The sequence below is a fragment of the Orcinus orca genome, chromosome 10 (assembly GCF_937001465.1).
Source record: "Orcinus orca chromosome 10, mOrcOrc1.1, whole genome shotgun sequence".
NCBI lineage: Eukaryota > Metazoa > Chordata > Mammalia > Artiodactyla > Delphinidae > Orcinus > Orcinus orca.
This window is the reverse complement of record NC_064568.1, coordinates 18,807,093-18,817,535: the sequence shown is the minus strand read 5'-3', so window position 1 is coordinate 18,817,535 and position 10,443 is coordinate 18,807,093.

Here is a 10,443-nt window from a genome sequence, read left to right as displayed (position 1 = left end):
CAGTGACAGATTTGCCTTCCACCTGTGACCTCGAGCCTAGCTCCAAGAATCTCAGACTGTTCTTCCTCAACGAAATTGATTTCAAGAAATCCTAGGTGTGACCATACCAAACTTGCTGCCACCGAAGTTTTGGGAAGCCCAACTTTCTTCCTGAAACCTCAGCTTTCCCTGGTCTCAAAAGGACCACAAACTGTTGAAAAGCAGATGCGTCTTCCAGCCTCTGTAATAAATGCAGTGAGGAGAGTGGGGACAAAGTTACTTTCAGACTGTGGGGCTCCCCCATGGCAAAGCATTCAGACTAAACGTGGAAAAACAAAACAAAAAAAACCAGGCAATTATCCTAATGAAAACAGCTGAGTATTTGGAAAACTAGATCTTTGACTGATTTTAGAAAGCTTTTTCATGCGTGTTTTTATGCTTGAGAAACGTCTTGAAAGAGAAAGCAAAAAAGCATCAAACTTTTTTTTTATGTTTTAAAAAATTGTTAAAATTGGATCCACGGTAAAATAAGTGGGAACAGTAGCAAGTGACAGATTGGTGGAAAGTTTCCTTTTCCAGTCTCCATGCCAACGCTAGCATTGGAATGCTGCCGGGTAAACGTAAAAACCAGTCAACAAGGATTTTAACATTCCTACAACTTTTTTTTAATGGTCTATTTCATATTTGTTACTACTGAACGCCAGCTTGGGTATTCCCTGCTTCTCCAAGCATAGAAAACCAGATACGTATTCATAGGAAAATCAGTTTTCAAAAGTAGATGTCTTCATACACTGCTGTTTGGAAAACAATCCTCATAAGGCTGTTTTGAAACAAGGTTGGAAACACTTAACAATAGGGTTGGTTTGGTTTCATATTGATTCTTTTGATCCTGCTGTTTCTTTTAATTGTTTTAATGCTTTAGAGGAGAAATGAAGGCCTCTGACTTCAAGTTAGAAAATCGAAGTCTGAAAGGTAGTTCCATCTTAGAAAGATGAAAGGCTGAGTTTAATTAGTTCATAAATATCAGCTAGGAAGGCCATTACCGAACTAGAAATTGATGAGTAGTTTAACTATTCTGTTCTCTTCCTTACTGTTAATTGTACCACATGTCAATGCAGCCGTGGGATAACTATAGAAGGAGAAGCCAACTGTGTGTAGTTCGGAGTGTAGCCTCCCGTGTTCTAGCAGACCATCAAGGCTCAGCTGAATTGAAGGGGCAGTACAGGAAAGTCCACAGATGCCAGGTTTGTGAATCAGACTGCCCTGGACTGGAATTCTCAGTGACCAGTGGACAAGTTGCTTAACTCTTTTAAAGCCTCTGTTTTCTTAGTTATAGAATGGATAAAAAAATACCAACCTCAAGGTATACAACCTCCATGGGGTTTAAAGATGGTAATACCTTAAAGTGCTTAGCACAGTCCTTAAAACATACCGGGAGCCCTGTTACGCACTGCCTCTTATTAAGTCTCTTCCTTGGGTGTCCTCTGATAATGTCAGCCAACACGGATAGTCTTTTCTATCTCGCCCACCAGACTAGATGATACACTCGCTGGGCTGAGGATCCTTGCGTCTAATTTAGCACACACTCCTCTTGGCACACAGGCATTTGGCAGGCCCTCGGGAACTGGTGACCACTGAGAGTATATCCTATGGACGACAGTCTGGAGACGGGTTACAAGAAAGAGATATACAGTGTGGACACATTTCATTTACATGAGTCAATTAAATTTACTCATCGAAAAGCTAGAAGGATACATGCTTTACCTGGGGCAGTTGATTCAGCCTGCCACTCTACTCGGGGGACATGTGACTGCAATGAGGCGAACTAGGAGATACAAACCTCTGATTACAGTCACCCTGGGACTCAGGCTGACCAAGCCTCCATCTCAACATGTGCTTCATGATTGCCAGCGTAGGGTGGTGTCATGGGTTAAATTATGTCCCTGCCGAAAGCTGTTTTCAAGTTCTTACCCCATGGTACCTGTAAATATGACCCTATTTGGAAGTAGGGTCTTTGCAGATGTAATCAATTTAAGACGAGGTCCTACCAAATTAGGGTGGGCCTAAATCCAATGCCTGGTGTCTTTATAAGAGAAAGAAGAGGGACACAAAGACACACAAACAGAAGGCCAAGTGAAGATGGAGGCAGGGACTGGAGCGATGCATCTACAAGGCAAGGAGCCCCAAGGATTGCCAACAGCCACCAGAACGGGGAAGAATCAAGGAAAGCTTCTTCCCTAGAGCCTTCTGAAGAAGCAGAAGCAGCACGGCCTTGTGGACACCTTGACTTTGGACTTTTAGCCTCCCAAACGGTGAGAGATTAAGCTTTTGTTGTTTTAAGCCCCCCAGTGCTGGTAAGTTCTCATGGCAGCCACAGGAAACTGATCCAGGTGCATGGAGCTGGAGAGTTGCACACCAGCTCTCAAATGCCTCTGCCTGGAATTGACACCTATCACTTCTGCTCACGTTTTAATGGGCAAGGAGAAGTCCAGGGACTTAGTCTGTCTTCAAGGTGACAGACAATGCAAGTCTGTAATACACTCTGGTTTCTGAGGAGAACCAGAAGTCTGGTGGGCAGCACCATATTTTACAGGAAAGGAATCCTTCATGCCTTGGACTCCTTAATGAGCACGTAACAGGGAAGAACCTTTGAATTCTATGACAAGTTAATCACTAAAGGGATGTTGCCTATAAGCTTCAATTATCCATGACGGCCCATATCTGGGAACCCTGCCTTCCAGGTAATGAGCAGTAAGCTGAAATACCTTTGTTTAGCTCTCAGGGAACATCCTGACCAGGCCCACCCACGAATGACTGCAGGGAGGAAGAAATTAACACATCCCCTCCCAGAGGCTGACCGGGACCAGGAAATGTTTGACTTTACTCCCTCCCCTTTTAGTATAAAAGAAGCCTGAATTCTAACTCAGGCAAGAGGGCTCTTTGGGATACAAGTCCACCATGTTCCCGGTGTGCTGGCTTTCTGAATAAAGTCACTATTCCTTGCCCTAACAACGCATCTCTTGATTTACTGACGTGTTGTGTGGCGAGCAGTACAACTTTGGACTTGGTAATAAGCATAATGAACTTTGAAGGATACTAGTAATTATTATAAATGATAATGTATTATTTCCTTTGTGTTTTTTCCAGTTCAGTATTCCCTATACTAGAATTATACAAAGACTCTGAAAAAAAGTAAATGTAAAAACTATTTTCTTTTAGGCGGGTGGTAAACTGAAATTCATTTATTCAACAGACATCTACTAAGTACTTACGATACGCAGATACTGTGTAAGGCACTGGAGGTACAGTGGTGAGCAAAGCATGTGAATCCAGCGCCCTGGGATTTTATAGTCTAGTGGGAAGAAGGACATGAATCAAATAATCATACAATTATGTAATTACAGGAAACATGTAGAGCACTAGGAGAGAGCATATGGGGAGACCTGGAGGTTTCCTTAAGCTAATGGTGTCAAAGCTGAGATCTGAAGCTTGAACAGGATTTAACTGAGGTAAATGCGGGCAGCGGGAGTGCGCGGCGGCTGGGCATTATTCCAGGCTGGGGAATTGCTTACTGGAGACTGGAAAGAGCATCCATGTTCAAGGAGCTGAAGAGAGGCCAGTGTTGCCCAAAGAACGAGTCTAAAGGGAAGTCTGGTACAAATGTGAAGCCAGAGCAGTGGTAGGGACCCAATACACAGCCTTTGATAGGCCACGCTGAGGATCTTAGTCTGAATATGGCTGGGGAAGAGAGAAAACATAAGGATGGACCAGGCATGACGCAAGTAGCTTTTGGAAAGGAGACTCTTTTCCAGTACCAAACTCCTCGTGCCCCTACCCCGAAGCTCTTTGGGTGAAGGCAACTCCAACCTTCTGAGGATGACCTTGGGGCCACCGTTGACCTTCTCTTTCTCCCACACCCCCTGTCCAATCCATCTGGAATCCGACCACTTTTCCTTTTGTCAGGGCCACCCTTCTTCTTCTTCTTTTTTTCTTTTTGGCGGTACGCGGGCCTCTCACTGTTGTGGCCTCTCCAGACGTGCAGGCTCAGCGGCCATGGCTCACGGGCCCAGCCGCTCCGCGGCATGTGGGATCTTCCCGGACCGGGGCACGAACCCGTGTCCCCTGCATCGGCAGGCGGACTCTCAACCACTGCGCCACCAGGGAAGCCCAGGGCCACCCTTCTTGTTTGGAGCCATCATCGTCTCCAGCCTGGATAACTAGCATCGCCTCCTTACTGGCCCCCTGGCCTCACCCTTTCACCCTTGCCCTCTACACCCTATCATCCCTCCAGCTGCCTCAGCTCTTCCACTCCAGCCATACCAGCCTCCTGGAGGCTCCAAAACACACAGGCAGGCCCCCACACTGCGAACTTTGTTCTGAAACCTTTCTTTGTCAGGACTGCTCTTCCCCACAACGATAGGAACATGACTGAATCCCTCCCTCCTTCCACCCTGACCTCAGAGGCTTCTCCCAACCACCCTGATAAACGTGCAACTGCCCCAGCTCTCCAGATGCCCCTCACTCTACTCCTTTTCACATTTTGCTTTCTCCTCTAGCACTTAGCACCTTCTGGTGCTGTTATTTACTTATATATTATATTTACTGTCTTGCTCCACCCGCCTCACACATTACCGGAATAGAAGCTCCACAAAATTGGGGATTTAAAAAAAATATCTTTTGTTCACCAATTTAAGTCCAGTGCCTGGAAGAGTGACTGGCACATGGCAGGCACTCGATAAACATTTGGTGAACAAATTACTGAAAACGTGGGGAAGAGATTGGATGGATGGATGGGTGGGTGGGCGGGTAGATGGATGGACGGAGAGATGGATGGGTGGATGAAGATGCGACTGATGGGAGGCTACTGCAGTGGTCCAAGGGGCTTCTGCTACTGTTACTGGCAGTAAAGAGGGAGAGAAGTGAACTGATTCACTCAAGCAGTGAACAGGCAGAGCCTACTATTGATCGAGATAAACAGCGGAAAAGGAAAGGTCAAGATTCATCACCAGGATTCATCTTGTATACCTGATCAACAACAGGTACGCTGGGGTGCAGGAAATTACCCGGATGTGGGGAAGGGCAGCCAGACAGGCCTGGGGTGCAGAGAAGAGGCTGGGCTGGAGATAAAATTCTGGCCAGATATATTCCCTTGAAATTATTTTTTATTTGTCCACTTCATACAATATAGCCAGGGGTTGGCAAACTGTGATCTACTACCTGTTTTTGTAAATAATGTTTTATTGGAACACAGCTACACCGCGATTTTGTGTTGTCTGTGACTGCTTTGAGACTACAAGGGAAGAGTGGAGTGCTTTTGAGAGGAAGATTGTATGGCCCACAAAGCTAAAAACATTTATTATCTGGTCCTTTATAGATTCTGCTGACGCCTGCTTTAGGTGATAAAGAAGAGGAGTCTGGAGTTTCTCTACTGATCCTCAGGGCAAATTTATTTCTTTTTCTTTTATTTTAGGGCAAATTCATTACCACCATATTTTCCTGGGCTTGTTATGGGCTGTACTTTTGATGATCTCTCTGTTTTTTCAGTTAATTCATCTGCTTCCTGAGTTTGGGAATTTTCCCCAAGTGCTACCTTCCTGATGGACACCTACCACATTCACCTTGTTAGATGTAATTTCATCTTAGTTGCCTGTTACAAAGTAGGTGCTCAATATATATTTGTCGGTAGAATTTGAGGTAGAAGGCCAATAAATGTGTGTTTGGTCTGCCATCTTGAACTGGGAGCCTGAAACCTTTTCTCACGTATATAAACGAAGAGCTCTTTCATTACTCTTGTACGTGAAGTTCTACTTTTAAAAGTGATTCCAACTTGCTTGACAACTTACTTTTTTTGTGTATCATCTTCGTATGACTTCTAATTATCACAGCATAATAGGTGGGCCTGATAATTTAATAGCTCGGCCCCATTTTTCTTTGTGTAAATGATTTTCATTGAGATGCATTCAAAAAAAGTAAAATAGGTATTCTGCTTGTTTTTTCACCCTTCATCCTTTATCATTGTGCTATTACACGGTGGCTTTTCTTGTTAATATACCCATAATATCCGTCTGAAATATCTTTTAAAAATAATAACCATGCTTTAAATGTGACATAAGAAAAATGGAATTGCTTTTACAATTCTAAGTAGACATCTATTTTAATCTATTTCAATGCTGATGATTTCTCTTTATTTTTAAATCACTATGCTTCAATTTGAAAGCCAATTGTCTACGGAGGCACTAAAATTATTTGGTCTATTCAAGTGATAATGGACAATAAAGTTTACCTATTTTTAAATAGTTGAAATATTAATCCAGGAGAGATAGTGTTCTTAAAACAATTAGTATAAAATACATTTGAAATAATATGAGGGGTCAGGATGATCATTTGCTTCTAAAAGATTTAGGTTTTATTCATTATAATGCTGAATGTCTTTAAAATTCGTTTTTAGTTTGAAGAGGGGCCTAAGGCTAAAGCTTATACATCATGTATTTCATCAAAAGGGAGGGATCGTTACGCACATCTGTAGCATATTTGGTAACTTTCCAGAGTGAAAGAGAAAGTCTCATATAGTAAAGAGTTTTTTTAAAGATAAAAGACAGGGCTAGGTCATTACTTCTTTATTATTCTAGATCAACATTTATTCATTATCCCACACTAAATTTCATTTAGCAATTTGTTTTTCTCCCCTAAATGTGAATCATATTTATTTCTCTTCTGACAGAAAGGATGTGAAATAATACGGCATCTGGGTAGAGGAATTTTTTTTTGAATTTTAGTTTTTATACAACAGTTTCTTATTACTTATCTATTTTATACATATTGGTGTATACATGTCAATCCCAATCTCCTAATTTATACCCCCCCTTCCCTCCTTGGTGTCCATAGGTTTGTTCTCTACATCTGTGTCTCTATTTCTGCCTTGAAAACTGGTTCATCTGTACCATTTTCGTAGATTCCACATATATGCATTAATGTACAATATTTGTTTTTCTCTTTCTGACTTACTTCACTCTGTAGGACAGTCTCTAGGTCCATCCAAACGGAATGACTCAGTTTCATTCCTTTTTATGGCTTAGTAATATTCCACTGTATACATGTACCACATCTTCTTTATCTATTCGTCTGTTGATGGTCACTTAAGCTGCTTCCATAACCTGGCTATTGTAAATAGTGCTGCAATGAACATTGGGGTACCTGTGTATTTTTGAATTATGGTTTTCTCTGGGTATATGCCCAGTAGTGGGATTGCTGGATCATATGGTAATTATATTTTTAGTTTTTTAAGGAACCTCCATACTGTTCTCCATAGTGGCTGTATCAATGTACATTCCCACCAACAGTGCAAGAGGGTTCCCTTCTCTCCACACCCTCTCCAGCATTTGCTGTTTGTAGATTTTCTGATGATGTCCATTCTAGCTGGCGTGAGGTGATACCTCATTGTAGTTTTGATTTGCATTTCTCTAATGATTAGTGATGTTGAGCAGCTTTTCATGTGCTTCTTGGCCACCTGTATGTCTTCTTTGGAGAGATGTCTATTTAGGTCTTCTGGCCATTATTTGATTAGGTTGTTTGTTTTTTTAATATTGAGCTGCATGAGCTGTCTATATATTTTGGAGATTAATCCTTTGTCTGTTGATTCGTTTGCAAATATTTTCTACCATTCTGAGGGTTGTCTTTTTGTCTTGTTTATAGTTTCCTTTGCTAGGCAAAACCTTTTAACTTTCATTAGGTCCCATTTATTTATTTTTGTTTTTATTTCCATTTCACTAGAAGGTGGGTCAAAAAAGATCTTGCTGTGACTTATGTCAAAGAGTGTTCTTCCTATGCTTTCCTCTAAGAGTTTTATAGTGTCTGGTCTTACATTTAGGTCTTTAATCCATTTTGAGTTTATTTTTGTGTGTGGTGTTAGGGAGTATTCTAATTTCATTCTTTTACACGTAACTGTCCAGTTCTCCCAGCACCACTTATTAAAGAGACTGTCTTTTCTCCATTGTATATCCTTGTCTCCTTTGTCATAGATTAGTTGATGACAGGTGTGTGGGTTTATCTCTGGGCTTTCTAACCTGTTCCATTGATCTATATTTCTGTTTTTCTGTGAGTACCATATTGTCTTGATTACTGTAGTTTTGTAGAATAGTCTGAAGTCGGGGAGTCTGATTCCTCCAGCTCCACTTTCCCTCAAGATTCTTTGGCTATTCAGGGTCTTTTATGTCTGCATACAAATTTTAAGATTTTTTGTTCTCATTCTGTAAAAAATGGCATTGGTAATTTGATAGGGATTGCACTGAATTTGTAGATTTCTTTGGGTAGTGTAGTCATTTTCACAATACTGATTCTTCCAATCCAAGAACATGGTATATCTCTCCATCTGTTTGTGTCATCTTTGATTTCTTTCATCAGTGTCTTATAGTTTTCTGAGTACAGGTCTTTTACCTCCTTAGGTAGGTTTCTTCCTGGGTATTTTATTCTTTTCTTGCAGTGGTGAATGGAATTGTTTCCTTAATTTCTCTTTCTGATCTTTCACTGTTAGTGTATAAGAATGCCAGAGATTTCTGTGCATTAATTTTATATCCTGCAACTTTGCCAAATTCATTGATTAGCTCTAGTAGTTTTCTGATTGCATCTTTAGGATTATCTATGTATAGTATCATGTCATCAACAAACAGTGACAGTTTTACTTCTTCTTTTCCAATTTGTATTCCTTTTATTTCTTTTTCTTCTCTTATTGCCGTGGCCAGGACTTCCAAAACTATGTTGAATAATAGTGGTGAGAGCGGACACCCTTGTCTTGTTCCTGATCTTAGAGGAAATGCTTTCATTTTTTCACCATTGAGAATGATGTTTGCTGGGGTTTTGTCATATATGGCCTTTATTATGTTGAGGTAGGTTCCCTCTAGGCCCACTTTCTAGAGAGTTTTTATCATAAATTGGCATTGAATGTTGTCAAAAGATTTTTCTGTATCTATTGAGATGATCATATGGTATTTATTCTTCAGTTTGTTAATATGGTGTTTCACATCAATTGATTTGTGTATATTGAAGAACGCTTGCATCCCTGGGATAAATTCCACTTGATCATGGTGTATGATCCTTTTAATGTGCTGTTGGATTCTATTTGCTAGTATTTTATTGAGGATTTTTGCATCTATATTCATCAGTGATATTGGTCTATAATTTTCTTTTTTTGTAGTATCTTTGTCTGGTTTTGGTATCAGGGTGATGGTGACCTCATAGAATGAGTTTGGGAGTGTTCCTTCCTCTGCAATTTTTTGACAGTTTTGAGAAGGATGGGTGTTAGCTCCTCTCTAAATGTTTGACAGAATTCACCTGTGAAGCCCTCTGGTCCTGGACTTTCATTTGTTGGAAGATTTTTAATCACAGTTTCAGTTTCAGTGCCTGTCATTGGTCTGTTCATATTTTCTCTTTCTTCCTGGTTCAGTCTTGGAAGGTTATACCTTTTTAAGAATTTGTCCATTTCTTCCAGGTTGTCCATTTTATTGGCATAGAGTTGCTGGTAGTAGTCTCTTAGGATGCTTTGTATTTCTGCGGTGTCCGTTGTAACTTCTCCTTTTTTGTTTCTAATTTTATTGATTGGAGTCCTCTCCCTCTTTTTCTTGATGAGTCTGGCTAAAGGTTTATCAATTTCATTTATCTTCTCAAAGAACCAGCTTTTAGTTTTATTGATCTTTGCTATTGTTTTCTTTGTTTCTGTTTCATTTATTTCTGCTCTGATCTTTATGATTTCTTTACTTCTACTAACTTTGCATTTTGTTTGTTCTTCGTTCTCTAGTTCCTTTAGGTGTAAGGTTACATTGTTTATTTGAGATTTTTCTTGTTTCTTGAGGTAGGCTTGTATAGCTATAAACTTCCCTCTTAGAACTGCTTTTGCTGCATCCCATAGGTTTTGGATCATTGTGTTTTTGTTGTCATTTGTCTCTAGATATTTTTTGACTTCCTCTTTGATTTCTTCAGTGATCTCTTGGTTATTTAGTGACATATTGTTTAGCCTCCATGTGTTTGTGTTTTTTACATTTTTTCCCCTGTAATTTATTTCTAATCTCATAACATTGTGGTCAGAAAAGATCCTTGATATGATTCCAATTTTCTTAAATTTACCGAGGGTCACAAAATTGATTTGTGACCCAAGATGTGATCTATCCTGGAGAATGTTCTGTGTGCACTTGAAAAGAAAGTGTAATCTGCTGGGTTTGGATGGAATGTCCTATAAATATCAATTAAATCTATCTATTTATTGTGTCATTTAAAGCTTGTATTTCCTTATTAATTTTCTGTCTGGATGATCTGTCCATTGGTGTAAGTGAGATGTTAAAGTCCCCCACTATTATTGTGTTACTGCTGATTTCCTCTTTTATAGCTGTTAGCTTTTGCCTTATGTATTGAGGTACACCTATGTTGGCTGCATATATATTTATAATTGTTACATCTTATTCTTGAACTGATCTC